Source organism: Mytilus trossulus, chromosome 5 (assembly GCF_036588685.1).
Source record: "Mytilus trossulus isolate FHL-02 chromosome 5, PNRI_Mtr1.1.1.hap1, whole genome shotgun sequence".
In the NCBI taxonomy this organism is placed as follows: Eukaryota; Metazoa; Mollusca; class Bivalvia; order Mytilida; family Mytilidae; genus Mytilus; species Mytilus trossulus.
In genome coordinates, this window is record NC_086377.1 from 17,286,772 (window position 1) to 17,307,076 (window position 20,305).

At 33.1% G+C, this 20,305-nt stretch overlaps 1 long non-coding RNA gene across 1 annotated transcript; it reads left to right on the forward strand.

Annotated features, from left to right (window-relative positions):
- Window positions 1-7,433: 7,433 nt before the first annotated feature.
- Window positions 7,434-15,075, forward strand: LOC134719466 (uncharacterized). Its single transcript, XR_010107594.1, has 2 exons — window positions 7,434-7,471; window positions 14,676-15,075. It is a non-coding gene; the product is annotated as an uncharacterized LOC134719466 (long non-coding RNA).
- The last annotated feature ends 5,230 nt before the right edge of the window (window positions 15,076-20,305 follow it).

Consider the following 20,305-nt stretch of genomic DNA (forward strand, 5'->3'; position numbering starts at 1 on the left):
TTTGAATCTTGAGTTATGTTTTTAATTTTAAAACAAAAAATCAAGTTAGTAAATAGCTGTAAAAATGACAAAAAAAATCAGTAATTACCAGTAATCACTGAAACAACTAGTAAATACAGGTAATTACTAAATTGTCTAGTAATTACAGGTATTAACTGAAATGTTTAGTAATTACGTGTAATTCCTAATTTCACCTATTTACTGTAACATATATATAATAGAGGCCGATAATAGAGAGAGTTCAGGGTATACATTCGATTGATAACTTATTTTATAATTTTGTAATTTTTGTTTTGGTAAATTCAGAGACATATAATACATGTATTGAGACATATATAATACACGTACATATAATACATGTGTCTCTGAAAAAATCAAACCATCTTTAAAGAAGTTATTTCAGTTTGAATCGACTGTCTTTTGCATTAGGATTCCAAAACGTTAATGTTATTTACAAATGCCAAAACCTGCAAATATATTTTAGGCAGAAAGAAACATTTATATTCGGTGATTTTTACACTAAACGTTTTCTTAATTTGTTTTAAAAATATTAAAAAGTATATGTACATCGTTTTTTCCAGATTTGTATAGTAACTGGTTTAATTAAGTCCCCTTGATGAAATTTAAAATGCGAGACGCTAATTAATAAACTATCTATCTATCGGCATGCGCCGTTATTTGGGATACGTCACGGATGACCGATGGTCACAACGATATACCAATCAACATTTGAATTTGGTCAATTGATCTTTAATAATTAGGACTAATTGGTGATGGCAGAGAATATGTCGCTGGTGATGGTTAAAAACATATAGAAGTAATCTTTTCAAAAAAAAGGTTCCCTTGGAAAAAATTAAGAAAATATATGAATATGCTAAATATTTTTTTCTTTCCGAAATAATAATTAAAGACGTTTAGAAATAAAAAAAATTCACAGTTGGGAAATTTTCAATTCAAGTTATTTCATTTGTATATTGCCAATTCTTATTTTAAAGGTTAATTTGGTAGAATTTGAAATCGAACTTAGATAGATATGTTAATTCTTATAAAATAATGAGGGCACGTGTCACTGATTACACAACTACTGAGCCATGAACTATCCAATCAACACAATTGATTTGATTATCTTTATTGTTGTTTATAGATTGTGTTGTTAGTACAGTGTGACCATGCCGGAAGTAATATTGTGACGTTTAAAATGAATATCACGATGTTTTAAGATTTTCATATTTTATTAAAATTTCGTTCCATAAATTTATAAGTTTTATTCAAAATTTAATTATCCTGTCCTGGACCAGTAATTAATTCTTTGTACGATTTTGAAAAGGGAAATACATGTTCATAATTTTAAAGAATTTATATCAATTAAAGTTTTGTATATGGAATCCGTTCTTAACTGTAAAAGCCGTACTTTTCAAACAATCAAACTAATACACATGTAGTTAGATGTTATTTCTCATTTTTATCGAACTTGTCCAGGAATTTTATTTTTGAGTTATACGAATGTTTTAAGAAATCCGCAGTTATTAAGTTTTTTTTCTCTAATTAAAATCGTTTTGTCCAGTTTCACAAGCCTGAAACGAATTTCAATGTGAACATAAATTCTGAAAATGAACTTGTCTCCGTTTTCGTCTCCTTTTTTTGCAAATTATGATATTTTGGGTATAATTATTTCTAAACAATGTGTAAGTTAGATTATAGTAAGATTCAATTAAAAATTTAAAAAAATTTTTTTTTGTTACAGTGAGAAAGACTTTTTCGAAGACAGTCATTGACACGAAATCCGTTCAAACCACAACTAAGTCTTCGTGCACAGATTTCCGTTAAGGTTAAACTGAACATTGTACATAATTGTCTTCTCTTGTATAATGGTTTGTTGAGAATAAAGATATACACATTCAATAAAATTTGATATTCAGTCAACATTGTGTTTGTTTAAAAACTTGATTTAGAGAAGGAGAGAGAGAAAAGGATCACACTGAAAAACAAAAATCGAACTTGTTACAGAAAAATAATAACTATAAAATAATTTTCTTTATTCGTGAACTGCAAAACACAACAAATTAATTTACCCGTCATCATGAAAAATAAACTGAAAAAGTACATCGATTGAGATATTTTATTTTTTCTATATATGCAAATTCATGTCAAAGGTAAAACTGAACTAACAATACAATTCCTAAAAAAATTCATGGCTCAGTAGTTGTGTAATCAGTGACACGTGCCCTCATTATTTTATAAGAATTAACATATCTATCTAAGTTCGATTCAGGCGGGGATCCAGAGTGTGGGGGGGGGGGGGATTCCGGGGGTTGGAACCCCCCTTTTTTTGGCCGATCAATGCATTTAAATGGGGACATGTAGTTGACCCCCCCCCCCCCATTTTGTCCTGGGTTAGGACCCCCCTTTTTAAAATGGCTGGATCCGCCCCTGCGATTTCAAATTCTACCAAAATTTAACTCTAAAATAAGAAGCGTATAACGAATATATAAACATCCATCATGTGTGCAGATACGATGACGGTAATGGGTCCTGAGTGCACTTTGTATGTCCTGAGTGCACTCAGGAGGTCCTGATCGGTTGTTAAGACGTACCCGAAGAATAAATCATTTCCTGAACCTAAAATACATCTAACTGTAATTAAAGAAAATCGCCTAAAACATTCTCTCATATATTTAAACAATTGTAATATAATTAATTCAACGACTTTCTGTCTGTTAACTTATACTTTTCTTGTTCAGTTTTTGTTTATACCCATAATAAAGTATTTTTTAGGAAAATTTACAACTAGATGAACGGAATAAAGTACTTTTTTAGGAAAATTTACAACTCAAATTTTCAAAAACAAAATTCTACACTTTTTACCTGGATTTTTTTCTCTGTCTCGAAGCCGCAACCGGTGACCCCGTATAAAAACATAGCGACCAACACCTCACATGACGTATTCTCGATGTTGAGGTATTGACATTATACAATCAAATTTATCAATATACAGCAAGTAAGTAATTTGGTGTTGAATGCCAGTAGATCAGAATTTATTAATTGAACTTTACCTGTTAAAAGGGCACTAGCTGCCAAATTCATGTTCTTCATCGATTTTAATAAAATTCACATAACGTGTATATAGTGTTGAATTGTTTATTAAAATGTGACGCATAATCTTGGCTGATATGCATAAAACCATTATATTTCATGACACTGCATGAAAAAGAAATTGACTTATCGCATAATACCAGAACCAGAGACATATATATTGAATCTAATATCTCTGCCAGAACTAAAAAATAAACTACCGTAAGTCCACATAAGAGGGTATGGATGTGAATTAACAGAATATAGAGAACAAAGGACAAAGAAGAAGAGAAATAAAGAATAGTGAAAGAAAGAGAATAATGGAAAAAAGTGTAAGTTATTAAAAATATAACTAAAAAAAAAAGACAGAAAAAAAGACACCCCCGCCGAGACGAGCCTTACATGCAGTTGTTATTTGACGCTGTCGAGTTATTTTGAGATTAAGACATGTATTAGTAGCCAGCCCGTAAAGCCTCTTGCACCAATTTGAGGATTACCCAAGGTTAATTTTACGGCGGCTCATTTTATTTTGGCTTAGAAATAATCATAATTGACAAGTTTCCTTCCCCTGCACTTTCGATCCCACATGTAAATAGCACGGTGATTTCAAATAAGACATTGGTACATTTATTACTACACTTGCCGTCAGTATTTAAATATATTGATTAAGAAGGTATAGAAGATTAATGCACGCACACTTTTATCCACCACTGGCCTAAATAGTTAGTCCGCACACAATGAGGGTCATAAAAACCCAGTACTTTGAACACAGCCACCGGCATGGTGTGAATCTGAAAGCTTCCCACTATCCATTTCTACCAAAACTTTTGCCTTTCATTTATCAAAAATGAAATGTGTTGATATTAATGGTATACATGTTTAAGAATTATTGGGGAATTCAAACCATTCCTATTGTAAAGTATAAAACTAAATTTATATCTGGGTGATTGAAATGAGGGGGAAAAAGGGGGGGATCAGGAGTTCAGGGCCCCCTGTTTGGGAAAAAAATTGGTTGATTTTATATGGAATCACTGTGGCATGGCAGGAGCAGGCCCATCTTAGGCAGTCCGTGGGCCCCCACTTATGAAAAATTCTGGATCCACCACTGTCATGACTGGTCTTCAGTTGTATTATCTTTTTAAAAAAAAATTACACCTGTATAGTGTATATATATCTAAAGTGTAAATCAAGGGAAAATAATGTAAACTATCTGTGCATTGGGAACTATTAAAAAGGTTTTTTTTGGGGGGGGGAAGAAAGAAGGGAGGGTGAGTCCATGGGAGGTTCATCTCAAAAAATCAAAGAAAGGGCATACATGTCATTAGTCAGACCTAAGCTTGAGTACAGCTCTTGCGTCTGGGACCCTCACACCAAAAGTCAAATCAACCAAATTGAGATGGTCCAACGAAGAGCTGCTTGCTACACATGTAATAAATATCACAATACCAGCTCTGTCTCAAACATGCTTGATCACCTACAATGGCCTACATTAGAACTGAGACGTATACAAACAAGACTAGTGGTATTCTATAAGATCATACACCAGCACATAGCAGTTTACCCTAAAGATCTTCTTGTTAAATCAGACAGTAGAACAAGACATAAACATACCAATCACTTTAAACAAATTCAAACAAATAAAGATTCATACAAGTTTTCGTTTTATCCACATACAATAGTACAATGGAACCTACTTCCTACATCATCTATCCTTTGTACAACAGTCGATAGCTTCAAAGAGCAGATTTCTATATCTGCTCTTTCACAAATATTCTAAAAAACTGCATAACATGTACACAGAGCTCCAGATAAGCTGCGTATTTGCGTGATCACGCAATACAAATAATAAAAAACCCAATGCAATTGCCCAAAGCAGGGTTCAAAAACCCAATAAATTCAAAGGAAAACCCAATTATATGCCAAAACCATGAGTTCTCAACCCTTTTATTGGCTACCGTTTGCGCTATTTACCCTTATCTGTGTGGAGTCGTCGCGTAAATTATTCTTATAATATCTATAATTGGAAAATTCTTTTCGATCTAAAAATAGATCCTTGCATCAAGTAGCTGAATTGGAGTTTTCCGTTGCGTTCCGGTACACATGTTTTTGATCTTCTCTGTGTTTATCCAATTAGCGTGTGTCATGTAGTCAGACTTTTTTTCGCATTGCAAAGGATTTATCATAACATACATTGAATTAAAACGAAAGTGAATGTCCGGTAAAAATATTGAATAGCAGCAGAAGGTTTGAAACGGGACGCACATTAAACCTAAAATTGCCCCTCAGTGAATAAACCAAATAAAACATCTAGCAATTAACCCTAACCCTAACCCAAATAAAACAGCTAAACTAAGAAAGAAACATATTTAAGATGGAAACTAATCTGGGGTTGATATTGCCTAAAATATTCAATATTGTGTTGATGGAAAAAACCCAATACATCAAGGAGCTTGGGGGTGAAAAACCCAATTTGATATTAACATGAGGGGTGAATTGGAATTGATAATGCAATTAAAAAACTTTATCACCCAATTATATAAGAAAATGGTGGGTTAAAAACCCCAATTTGTGAATTCTTATCTGGAGCTCTGTGTACATAGTTTTAACAAGAAATATACATAGGATAACAATCCACATTTTTTTTTTTAAATCACTGTTATATTTTTACTTTATTTATTTTTTGTAAGCACCAATGCAATGTAACGTAATGTTACTGCAAATTTATTTCTTTTAAATTGTAAATAAGCCACGCATGCAACGGCACGTAATAGTCAAAGTTGTGACTGAGTGGGGAAATATGAAGATAGATAGATAGATAGAGGTAATCCCCACCCCCTTCAATTTGAGAATATGCTATTATCTTGTAAACGGTACAGATCCCCACCCCTAAATCATATAAATTCTTGAATTGGACGATAAAACAAATGAAATGAAATTAAAAGGAGGTGTCTTTGGGGGTTACCCCACCCTGTTCAATTTGAGAATGTGCTATTATCTTGTGAACGATCCAGATCCCCACCCCTAAACCATATATATTCTTGTCGGGGACAATAAAATTAATGAAATAAAATAAAAGGGAAGTCCCACCCCCTCTAGTTTGAAAACTTGTAAACTGTCAAGATCCCCACCCCTAAACCATATATATATATATTCTTGTATAGAACAATAAAACAAATCAAATGAAATATAGGGAGAGTCCATGGGGGTCACCCCCACCCCTACATGTTTGAGAAACTTTTAAATGGTTGAGATCCCCAGTGGTTAGGTGAAAAAATTTCCAGATCCCTGATCCCCACCTTCAAACCATATATATTCTTGTATGAGACAATAAAACAAATCAAATGAATATAGGACCATCACCTTTGTCTTGTGTTGGGAACCCCCGCTTTTTAAAATGGTTGGATCCGCCCCGGCATACCATCTAGCTAGCTATAAAGGCTTTAAAAATATGAAATCAAACAAGGAAATTAACAGTGTAGGCAACTGTTTTGAATTTTAAAAAAAGCCTTTTACATATAACAATGCTAAATTTTTTGTGCATTTATTTTTGCTTACCGTATTTTCAATAATGGACAAAATTGCATGATTGAATATTGCAATTTAAGAAAAATCAGCATACATGTTATAAAATGGGAAGTGGAAACTGGGAATTTGATAAAGAGACAACAACCCAATCAAAGAGCAGACAACGGCTGAAGGTCACCTATGGGTCTTCAATGCAGTGAGAAGATTGCGGAACTGGTCTTCAGCTCATAAATTATAATGTATCAGAAATGAAAATGAGATACAGCTTTCAGTTGTATTAATAAAAACCTCACAATAAGTTCTGAATATACAGTATTGCAAGATTCTCTCAAAATGTACACATAGAGCTGAAAAACTGTAAAATTAATCATGCTTATTTAACATTAAAGTCCATGGAGTCCATCTAAATATGCATACTCTCGTACAAAGGAATATAAGTATGCAATAGACATCAAGTTTTCAAAAATAAGAGTGTCTATGCCATTAATTTACAACAAGATATTCAATCAAGTAATAATTTCGGTTTGTTTAAATATTTTGGAGGTTACTATGACCTCCTTTTTGATGATGATATTTTAGTTTTAAAGTTGAGAAATTGTTTGTACCAACAAAAATAAAAACGCAAAGTCAATCTAGAATTATGTTTTTATCATTTTTTTTAATTTTTAGGTTGTCAGCAAGATGAAAAGGACAAGTATGCAGTTCAAAATTCAAAATGTGGATAAGCTGAGGTTCAAGGTCTTACCTTTGCAGATTTTCATATTTTGCATGAATGAATTCAAAGGTTATATGATGGACGGCAGAGAAAGAAAAAAACAACTTTTCAATTACTAGTATCCTGCTCCTGGATAAATGTAAAACATCTTGTTTTTCGGTAAGTTTTATGCTCTGTTTTAACAGTGTTAGTGCATTCATCTTTCCAGTCTTTCCTCTAAATTGTATCCTCTTTAAGTTTTTGGTGAGTGTTCGCCATGAATTTCAGTAAGTAACTTGTGGATTTACATGTATATACTCAAAATTTAGTACTAATATTAATGGGATTTTAGCATGACATCCTGCCAAATGCTTGTTAATCATGTTTATGTTACAGAACATACAAGTATTTGGACTGTACGCATACAGTCTGCCCAATTTTAAGAAGTTGGTCATGTTTATTAGAAACAAATGTACAGTACAGATCAACATTTTTAAACTGAAATCTTTGACTTTAATAAATTAATACAAAAAGTTTAATTGCAATTAAAATAAAAACACAGGTTTGGTCGAGTTGGTACCAGACAGTACAAGTATACTTAAATGGTCTGACTGTACACATATGGTGGGACTAAGTTCTGGACCGTAAACGTAGGATCCAAATACTGATATGGTCTGGAACATTTATCATTGTTTATACATGTCTTAAAATTAATATCAAACACATTGGTGTTTTTGAACTTGGTAATAAGTTATTTGATAAAACTATAATGTTTTGGGATATCAAAATCAAAAATATCCCATTTTTAGCTCACCTGGCCCGAAGGGCCAAGTGAGCTTTTCCCATCACTTTGCGTCCGGCGTCCGGCGTCCGGCGTCCGTTGTCCGTCGTCGTTGTTAACTTTTACAAAAATCTTCTCCTCTGAAACTACTGGGCCAAATTGAACCAAACTTGGCCACAATCATCATTGGGGTATCTAGTTTAAAAAATGTGTGGCGTGACCCGGTCAACCAACCAAGATGGCCGCCATGGCTAAAAATAGAACATAGGGGTAAAATGCAGTTTTTGGCTTATAACTCAAAAACCAAAGCATTGAGGAAATCTGACATGGGGTAAAAATGTTTATCAGGTCAAGATCTATCTGCCCTGAAATTTTCAGATGAATCGGTCAATCCGTTGTTGGGTTGCTGCCCCTGAATTGGTAATTTTGTGGAAATTTTGCAGGTTTTGGTTATTATCTTGAATATTATTATAGATAGAGATAAACTGTAAACAGCAATAATGTTAAGTAAAGTAGGATTTACAAATAAGTCACATGACCGAAATGGTCAGTTGACCCTTTTAGGAGTTATTGCCCTTTATAGTCAATTTTTAACCATTTTTCGTAAATCTTAGTTATCTTTTACAAAAATCTTCTCCTCTGAAACTACTGGGCCAAATTGAACCAAACTTGGCCACAATCATCATTGGGGTATCTAGTTTAAAAAATATGTGGCGTGACCCGGTCAACCAACCAAGATGGCCGCCACGGCTAAAAATAGAACATAGGGGTAAACTGCAGTTTTTGGCTTATAACTCAAAAACCAAAGCATTTAGAGGAAATCTGACATGGGGTAAAAATGTTTATCAGGTCAAGATCTATCTGCCCTGAAATTTTCAGATGAATCGGTCAAACCGTTGTTGGGTTGCTGCCCCTGAATTGGTAATTTTGTGGAAATTTTGCAGTTTTTGGTTATTATCTTGAATATAATTATAGATAGAGATAAACTGTAAACAGCAATAATGTTTAGTAAAGTAGGATTGTTTAGGAGTTATTGCCCTTTATAGTCGATTTTTAACCATTTTTCGTAAATCTTAGTTATCTTTTACAAAAATCTTCTCCTCTGAAACTACTGGGCCAAATTGAACTAAACTTGGCCACAATCATCATTGGGGTATCTAGTTTAAAAAATGTGTGGCGTGACCCGGTCATCCAACCAAGATGGCCGCAACGGCAAAAAATAGAACATAGGGGTAAAATGCAGTTTTTGGCTTATAACTCAAAAACCAAAGCATTTAGAGGAAATCTGACATGGGGTAAAAATGTTTATCAGGTCAAGATCTATCTGCCCTGAAATTTTCAGATGAATCGGTCAACCCGTTGTTGGGTTGCTGCCCCTGAATTGGTAATTTTGTGGAAATTTTGCAGTTTTTGGTTATTATCTTGAATATTATTATAGATAGAGATAAACTGTAAACAGCAATAATGTTTAGTATAGTAGGATTTACAAATAAGTCAACATGACCGAAATGGTCAGTTGACCCGTTTAGGAGTTATTGCCCTTTATAGTCAATTTTTAACCATTTTTCGTAAATCTTAGTTATCTTTTACAAAAATCTTCTCCTCTGAAACTACTGGGCCAAATTGAACCAAACTTGGCCACAATCATCATTGGGGTATCTAGTTTAAAAAATGTGTGGCGTGACCCGGTCATCCAACCAAGATGGCCGCCTCGGCAAAAAATAGAACATAGGGGTAAAATGCAGTTTTTGGCTTATAACTCAAAAACCAAAGCATTGAGGAAATCTGACATGGGGTAAAAATGTTTATCAGGTCAAGATCTATCTGCCCTGAAATTTTCAGATGAATCGGTCAATCCGTTGTTGGGTTGCTGCCCCTGAATTGGTAATTTTGTGGAAATTTTGCAGTTTTTGGTTATTATCTTGAATATTATTATAGATAGAGATAAACTGTAAACAGCAATAATGTTAAGTAAAGTAGGATTTACAAATAAGTCACATGACCGAAATGGTCAGTTGACCCTTTTAGGAGTTATTGCCCTTTATAGTCAATTTTTAACCATTTTTCGTAAATCTTAGTTATCTTTTACAAAAATCTTCTCCTCTGAAACTACTGGGCCAAATTGAACCAAACTTGGCCACAATCATCATTGGGGTATCTAGTTTAAAAAATATGTGGCGTGACCCGGTCAACCAACCAAGATGGCCGCCACGGCTAAAAATAGAACATAGGGGTAAACTGCAGTTTTTGGCTTATAACTCAAAAACCAAAGCATTTAGAGGAAATCTGACATGGGGTAAAAATGTTTATCAGGTCAAGATCTATCTGCCCTGAAATTTTCAGATGAATCGGTCAAACCGTTGTTGGGTTGCTGCCCCTGAATTGGTAATTTTGTGGAAATTTTGCAGTTTTTGGTTATTATCTTGAATATTATTATAGATAGAGATAAACTGTAAACAGCAATAATGTTTAGTAAAGTAGGATTTACAAATAAGTCAACATGACCGAAATGGTCAGTTGACCCGTTTAGGAGTTATTGCCCTTTATAGTCAATTTTTAACCAATTTCGTAAATCTTAGTTATCTTTTACAAAAATCTTCTCCTCTGAAACTACTGGGCCAAATTGAACTAAACTTGGCCACAATCATCATTGGGGTATCTAGTTTAAAAAATGTGTGGCGTGACCCGCCAAACCAACCAAGATGGCCGCCACAGCTAAAAATAGAACATAGGGGTAAAGTTCAGTTTTTGGCTTATAACTCAAAAACAAAAGCATTTAGAGCAAATCTGACATGGGGTAAAAATGTTTATCAGGTCAAGATCTATCTGCCCTGAAATTTTCAGATGAATCGGTCAACCCGTTGTTGGGTTGCTGCCCCTGAATTGGTAATTTTGTGGAAATTTTGCAGTTTTTGGTTATTATCTTGAATATTATTATAGATAGAGATAAACTGTAAACAGCAATAATGTTTAGTATAGTAGGATTTACAAATAAGTCAACATGACCGAAATGGTCAGTTGACCCGTTTAGGAGTTATTGCCCTTTATAGTCAATTTTTAACCATTTTTCGTAAATCTTAGTTATCTTTTACAAAAATCTTCTCCTCTGAAACTACTGGGCCAAATTGAACCAAACTTGGCCACAATCATCATTGGGGTATCTAGTTTAAAAAATGTGTGGCGTGACCCGGTCATCCAACCAAGATGGCCGCCTCGGCAAAAAATAGAACATAGGGGTAAAATGCAGTTTTTGGCTTATAACTCAAAAACCAAAGCATTGAGGAAATCTGACATGGGGTAAAAATGTTTATCAGGTCAAGATCTATCTGCCCTGAAATTTTCAGATGAATCGGTCAATCCGTTGTTGGGTTGCTGCCCCTGAATTGGTAATTTTGTGGAAATTTTGCAGTTTTTGGTTATTATCTTGAATATTATTATAGATAGAGATAAACTGTAAACAGCAATAATGTTAAGTAAAGTAGGATTTACAAATAAGTCACATGACCGAAATGGTCAGTTGACCCTTTTAGGAGTTATTGCCCTTTATAGTCAATTTTTAACCATTTTTCGTAAATCTTAGTTATCTTTTACAAAAATCTTCTCCTCTGAAACTACTGGGCCAAATTGAACCAAACTTGGCCACAATCATCATTGGGGTATCTAGTTTAAAAAATATGTGGCGTGACCCGGTCAACCAACCAAGATGGCCGCCACGGCTAAAAATAGAACATAGGGGTAAACTGCAGTTTTTGGCTTATAACTCAAAAACCAAAGCATTTAGAGGAAATCTGACATGGGGTAAAAATGTTTATCAGGTCAAGATCTATCTGCCCTGAAATTTTCAGATGAATCGGTCAAACCGTTGTTGGGTTGCTGCCCCTGAATTGGTAATTTTGTGGAAATTTTGCAGTTTTTGGTTATTATCTTGAATATTATTATAGATAGAGATAAACTGTAAACAGCAATAATGTTTAGTAAAGTAGGATTTACAAATAAGTCAACATGACCGAAATGGTCAGTTGACCCGTTTAGGAGTTATTGCCCTTTATAGTCAATTTTTAACCAATTTCGTAAATCTTAGTTATCTTTTACAAAAATCTTCTCCTCTGAAACTACTGGGCCAAATTGAACTAAACTTGGCCACAATCATCATTGGGGTATCTAGTTTAAAAAATGTGTGGCGTGACCCGCCAAACCAACCAAGATGGCCGCCACAGCTAAAAATAGAACATAGGGGTAAAGTTCAGTTTTTGGCTTATAACTCAAAAACAAAAGCATTTAGAGCAAATCTGACATGGGGTAAAAATGTTTATCAGGTCAAGATCTATCTGCCCTGAAATTTTCAGATGAATCGGTCAACCCGTTGTTGGGTTGCTGCCCCTGAATTGGTAATTTTGTGGAAATTTTGCAGTTTTTGGTTATTATCTTGAATATTATTATAGATAGAGATAAACTGTAAACAGCAATAATGTTTAGTAAAGTAGGATTTACAAATAAGTCAACATGACCGAAATGGTCAGTTGACCCGTTTAGGAGTTATTGCCCTTTATAGTCAATTTTTAACCATTTTTCGTAAATCTTAGTTATCTTTTACAAAAATCTTCTCCTCTGAAACTACTGGGCCAAATTGAACCAAACTTGGCCACAATCATCATTGGGGTATCTAGTTTAAAAAATGTGTGGCGTGACCCGGTCATCCAACCAAGATGGCCGCCACGGCAAAAAATAGAACATAGGGGTAAAATGCAGTTTTTGGCTTATAACTCAAAAACCAAAGCATTTAGAGGAAATCTGACATGGGGTAAAAATGTTTATCAGGTCAAGATCTATCTGCCCTGAAATTTTCAGATGAATCGGTCAACCCGTTGTTGGGTTGCTGCCCCTGAATTGGTAATTTTGTGGAAATTTTGCAGTTTTTGGTTATTATCTTGAATATTATTATAGATAGAGATAAACTGTAAACAGCAATAATGTTTAGTAAAGTAGGATTTACAAATAAGTCAACATGACCGAAATGGTCAGTTGACCCTTTTAGGAGTTATTGCCCTTTATAGTCAATTTTTAACAATTTTTCGTAAATCTTAGTTATCTTTTACAAAAATCTTCTCCTCTGAAACTACTGGGCCAAATTAATCCAGACTTGGCAATCATCATCTTTGGGGTATCTTGTTTAAAAAATGTGTCCGGTGACCCGACTATCAAATCAAGATGGCCGCCACAGCTAAAAATAGAACATAGGGGTAAAATGCAGTTTTTGGCTTATAACTCAAAAACCAAAGCATTTAGAGCAAATCCAACACGGGGGTAAAATTATTAATCAGATCAAGATCTATCTGCCCTATAATTTTCAGATGAATCTGACAACCCATTGTTGGGTTGCTGCCCCTGAATCGGTAATTTTAAGGAAATTTTGCTGTTCTTGGTTATTATCTTAAATTTTATTATAGATAGAGATAAACTGTAAACAGCAATTATGTTCAGCAAAGTAAGATTTACAAATAAGTCAACATGACCGAAATTGTCAATTGACCCCCTAAGGAGTTATTGTCCTTTATAGTCAATTTTTAACAATTTTCATAAAATTTGTAAATTTTTATTAACATTTTCCACTGAAACTACTGGGCCAAGTTCATTATAGATAGAGATAAATGTAAGCAGCAAGACTAGTAAAGTAAGATTTACAAACACATCACCATCACCAAAACACAATTTTGTCATGAATCCATCTGCTTCCTTTGTTTAATATTCACATAGACCAAGGTGAGCGACACAGGCTCTTTGGAGCCTCTAGTTACTTTTAATAAAGAAGAAGATTATTGATGTATGTATAAATGTATATTAAAATGAGACAGCAAGCCAACAACACAAAAAATAAGGATGAAAAATACATAATTGTTTTGTTTCAATGTTATAATTTCCAATATGTTCAAAGAGTTCAAGGTATTTTTTCATTGTAATAAAACACAAATTGTAATCTGTCAGAACTTCAAAAGCTTAAAGAAATATTGTTTCTGTTGTCTACATTTTTTTATAATATATATTGCAAATTCTTGTGAATAATGGAATGTTATTATAGTTGTCAGTTTTATCATTGATCTTTATACTGTAATTCATAAATTATTGCATGCATTTATTATTGCGATTCTGTCATTTTAGACTGAAATGCGATTTTAAATTTTACGATTTTGAGAAAAATCCTGTTTAATCCATATAAAATATTTCATAATGCGAGTTTAAGTTATTGCGTTTACAACTCCGTTGCATTTTTCGCAATAAAAAAAAAACTCACATTGATTCTGAATTTACAGTATATATATTATGTATATAACTTGGGAAAATACCCAAATGTTATAAAGAAGAACAAATTAATTGATTGTTATATGGTATTAGAATAGGAAGATGTGGTATATTGCTAATTTGACTACCCTCCATCAGAGACCAAAAGATGTAGGCCGTTAGCAACTGATGACACTGGACAACCTTTAACAATTAGTAAAATCCATACCGCATAGCTATTTTTATTGAAAATCATATTATTGCTACATGTATGCAAACAATTTTGTATAATACATTACTTTAGATTTTATTGGTTCTTTTTTTCAGAAGGATTGAAATTCACCACCTAGAATAAATGGAGAAAACATAAAAACAAGACCAGAATAAATTCAAAGACAAAAGTTGGATCAGTTATTATTTTCATCACTCAGTCAATGATTTGAAGTTCTTTTAAATACAAAAAAATATTGAAACCACGATAATGTCAAAGTTCTGTGCTGAATGACCAAAAATTGGACTATACCATCAAACAATGCTGGATGATAAGAAACTATTAATGTTTTGTGTTGAGGGATATTGTGAAAAAAAATAGATTTACTTAAATAGCTACTAGTACATGTAGTATTTTAAGCCTAACAATAGAGTTTTTATTGATTTCAAATGGGAAATAATTGTGTTTCAAGAAAGTATTCTATAATTCATGAATAAACATATATTGATACTTACATTATCTGCTTTGTTGTTTAAAAGTTTAGTTTTGAACAGTTATAGAACAATATGCTAAATAAACGTTTCCCAAGAAAAAAAGATATTCAATTAAAAAGATTCATATTTATATAATAATTTACTACCAAATAGAATACATTGTAACATACACATTACTGCATATATATATCTATATATTTACAATTAGAATCCCATAGGATTTTAATTTGTCCCATGGGATATTAAAAATCCCATGGGATAATAAAAATCCCATGGGATTATTTTTGTCCCATGGGACAACAAATATCCCATGGGACTACAATTATCCCATGGGACAAAAAAAAATCCCATGGGATTTAACCAAAATCCCATGGGATAATGGTCAATCCCATGGGATTTTGCCCTGTCCCATGGGATATTGAAAATCCCATGTTTTTATAATTCCAATTGCAAAATAAATATGAAAGAAACAGTAGAAAACCAATGAAATTATTGAATCCCATGTAATTCCGCACATTTTGGTCATATACATGATATTGTAGCTTTTGTTTGAGGCGGCGGCGGATTTGCAAATGAGTGTTTTGCAAATTAAAAGTGTCCAGTGTACAACTAAAAAGTTCTTGCAGGTCTGATTGAGACTATCTGTATTGTACGCTTATCAACGTTTGACAGAGAACTCTTCAACTTAAAAGTTCTTGCAGGTCTGATTGAGAGCTATATATATAGATTTTGATCTATTGTAATTGTTTGACCGTGACTCTTAATAATCCTGTCTATTGAGGTTTGTTAAACCTTTTTAAGTATTTGAAGCATGCGTATCATATTGTATAGTAATGTTGTGTGTCAGTTGTGGGCGCTAATACTCGTTGATACAAACCTTTAACTATCTGTTTATAGTCAGTAACTTCGTTGTCTTCGAGGTACCAAGTTATTTAGCACGTCTTGTTTGATTAAATTATATCATCGAAATGAGGTGTCCGGTCTTGCGCATTGTGACGTAATTGTTCCTTCGTGATTGCAGCACTTGATATTGAACTTTGCCACAGTAACTCCTGAATTAGATTATAGTCTGACTTCTGGTTTAGCCCGAGTGTTGTTGACGGTATAAAGTACAGGTTTACGATATGGTGGGTTTTCATATGATATTAATATATAATAGAGTTCAAATGAAGTTGATATTAGCCATTAAAGGCAGCTATACGGGCTTCAATAATGGGGAACACCATTATCGTATAGTTGACATTATAAGACCTAGACATGGACGATATATTTTGTGTCAGTCAGTGGAGTGATACGTTGTAGCATGTATTTATTCAGTCATTGTTTTGATACGCAATGTCATGTGTTAATTCAGTGATTGATACGTAACTTGTTATGTTTCTGTTCAGTCAACGGATTGGTCCTTGGTGTAATGTTTGCTTGTTCAGTCAACGGAGTGATACGTGGTGTTACGAGTATATTCAGTCAGCGGAGTGATACGTAGTGTTACGAGTATATTCAGTCAGCGGAGTGATACACAGTGTCACGTGTTTATTAAGTCAGCTCAAGTGTTTTAAGGGTTGTATGCCTCCAAAATTTGAAGAGGATATAGAAGTTTATCTGCACAATAAAGCTACAATAGTTGGACTGGAAATTATTTTAGGATTTTCAGAGTGCTGTGATTTTCTCAAATTCTGTCTTGTTTTTTCTGTTAAAAATAAAAATAGGGGAATAATTTGATGTTCTTTTTCTACTTATGTGACTTATGTGTCTGTTCGTGTATATCATTCCACCGACAATGCGTTGTAATCCTTTGGAAATTAAAATGTATCCGCAATATTCTTAAACCTAAAATAAGACATCGGGAAATCCTCTAAATCGTTCTTTATTTTGAATTTGACCTTCTCAAGGCTAACAAATATATATCATGACAACAAATATTACGAATATATAACAAAATATTGTATTACGAACTTGGTCTTTCAATTTATTTTATCAAATGAACATATACATATAATTACATTAGATGTATGTTTCATTATAATACGTTATTCTGATTGGCTAACTGCACATCACCTGTTATTCCGTAAGCAATTGTATTACACAATAAAACTTATCATTCATGATGACACGCGGTCCTACAATAAAGTGCACAGGTGAATTAAATAAAAACTTGATAAAAATCGTGTTTACAAGATCCTAGCTAAAAAATGTAAATATAAGTATTGAATGCTTCTTTTTGTAACTTTATAGGGTTATAAAAGCGTTGACCGTGCGCACATTTTTAGTATGAAGCGCTTCCGCGCTTCATACAAAATGTACTTCGGTCAACGCTTTTAAACTCCAATAAATTTACAAAAAGAAGAATGTAATACTTAAAATATAAGTAGGATAAGACGTACTTTACAGGCGAACAATTGAAAGAACTTTAAGAAAGGTGATCTGTTATTGGTACATATCATTTTTACGTTATTTGGTGAATAGCTATCCTAATATTTACAATCATATCACATCATTTTATTTTTATATTTAAATAAACTTTTTGACCAAGATTCTGAAATAAAACGCAATTTCTACGTCGACATTAGGCACTATCCGTTGATATGTCACAAACAATAAAATGGTTCGATTGGACTACATATTTTTTAAGAATGATAACATTGCGTTCTGCACATCAAAACATCAAAACGGCTGAATAATACGGAAGCCGGTTAGTGTGTCAATAACCAACAAGCTAAGTGTTGTAACAAAAAGTGAATAAAGGTAAGCAGCAAATACACAAAAAAATATCAACATTAATGAATCTTTCGATTAAAATTCATTGGTGTTTTTTTTGTTGTTATTTTAATTCTTGGTCGGGTTGTTGTCTCTTAGACACATTCCCCATTTTCATTCTCAATTTTATCATAATCCTGATCAAAAAGAGAAATAAAAGTCTGTCCTGCGTGAAAATGTTTGTCTAGGTTTGGACCACACATATTAAAAACAGTTTTGTGTGTGTCTTTATTTTACATTGGCTAGAGGTATTAGGATGGATCTAAAAAACACACACGAAAAGATCCGCCGCATTTTTTGCGCCTGTCCAAAATCAGGAACAATCAAGGGCTTTGTCTTGGATGTTGTTTTTAATTTTGGTTCATTTATTTGTTTATATGTTTTAGATATAGAAAAGAAGACGTTGTATGCTTGTCAATGAGACAACTGTTCACAAGAGACCAAAATAACACAGACAATTAAATGCAAGATTACTGCTCACATGAACGAGTCGACCATTAAACTTATACTTAAAAGTGAGGATATGTGTTTTTCTAATATAATTCTAATCCCTAATTTGATAGGGAAAAAAATTGTTCGAACAGATGACAAAAAACAAATTTCTGACTCAAACGAGAAGCAAACAAGAATGTGTCCTAAGTACACGGATGCCCCATCCGCACTGTCATTTTATTTGTTGAGTCGACCGTGAAAATGGGATTAAGTCTCTGATTTGGCATTAAAATAAGAAAGATCATATCATAGGAAACATGTTTATTAAGTTTCAAGTTGATTGGACTTCAATATTATCAAAAACTACCTCGACCAAAAACTTTAACCTGAGACGGACGAACGAACGAACGGTACAACGGACGTACGGACGAATGTATGTACGGTCGAACAAACGGACGCACATACCAGAAAACATAATGCCCATAAATAGGGCATAAAAACCTTTCAAGTTAAATGGTTGCTCCTTTACAATCTTTCCTTTATTCCAGAACAAGAATAACGGAACGTTTTTGGCATTATATTTATTAATGATACATACTTTTATAAACTGTTTTACAAAACAGTCTTAACCTCATTCAATAGACTTTGAATTAATGATGATTTACCTAAAAAAAAAACACCTCTGACACTCATTTGATTTAAGGCAGCAACCATTTGATTTTCTGGGGGGGGGGGGGGGGCTATGGGGTTTTTTTTTTTCTGAACAAGCTTTTTTTTCGCCTGCGGCGAAAAACAAATTATTTTTTTCGCGACAAGTCCAAAACATTTTTTTTTCTTTCAATTTTAGCATTACATATAGTGGCAGCTGAGGATGTAACAAAAAATTTTTTTTTTCAGAATTCAAAACAAATTAATTATTTTTTTCTCCAAAAACTGGAAACAAACTTTTATTCCAAAAAAAAAACCAAAGCTCCCCCCCCCCCCCCTCAGAAAATCAAATGGTTGCTGCCTAAGCTACAACGCACATCGCACCGATGTAAAAACACTACGACTTTTAGCTGCCAAAATTTAAATAATTCCTTTCCATTACCCTTTTTGCACTTCCACCTTTACAATGTACTTTTCAAAGTGTTTTATAAATAGTATCAAGAGGTAGTAATACATTTAACATTTTAATGTTTGAGAAAAGTTAAATGTTTGTAAAGAAGACCTATGAATGAGTAATTAACTGAGTGTGCTTAATTTAAATTTTCGTTATATAAAATAACCCATATTTGTTATGCATTTATTTCACAATTCTAATTGTGTCTTTCATTTAAAGCTTAAAAAAGAATGATTACATAATTTTACTGACGACTATATTGAAATTTGAATTCAGGTTGTACTCTGGTCAAATTCTATTTTTTTTTTCTATTTTTTCTCTTCTTATTAAATTCAATTCTTATATTTAAAAAAAATAAGTACCGACATTTATCTTTAGTTAACAATGTATAAGCTAGACAAGCCCACCCAATAAACCATTCATATCCTTTAAATTATTTATCATTTTTTTCATAATTGATTTAGACATTTTGCAGTGCACGTTCTTCCGAATTAATATCTTTGGTGCTAACTTCCCTTTCAGGTGTTTAAACATATTATCTTCATTAAAATACATACCATTGCAATCCATTATTGTCCGGTCGTATCTTATAATTGTTAATGTATATATATTATTATTGGTCACATTTATATAAGATTAACAAAACGAACTTTGTTCAATAGACTTTTTTCCTATTACCGAGTTTTACTGTGAAAAAAAATGTTTTCAAATGATATTTTGTGTGTTTTTATTCACGACAATATCATCAAAAACCACCCCTCCCCAAACTGGCCTCAATTGTCAGTTTGATTTAACTTCTTTATGTTGTCTAAAGTCCTACAATTACAATTACATGTACCACCGAGTAGGTAACCTGCTGAAAAAAAATATATACTTCGGTCAGAAGTTTCTATAATGAAAATAGTCCGACCACAAAGGAAGAGAATATGTTTAAAAATGTTGCTCCAATCTCGGTATTTATTTT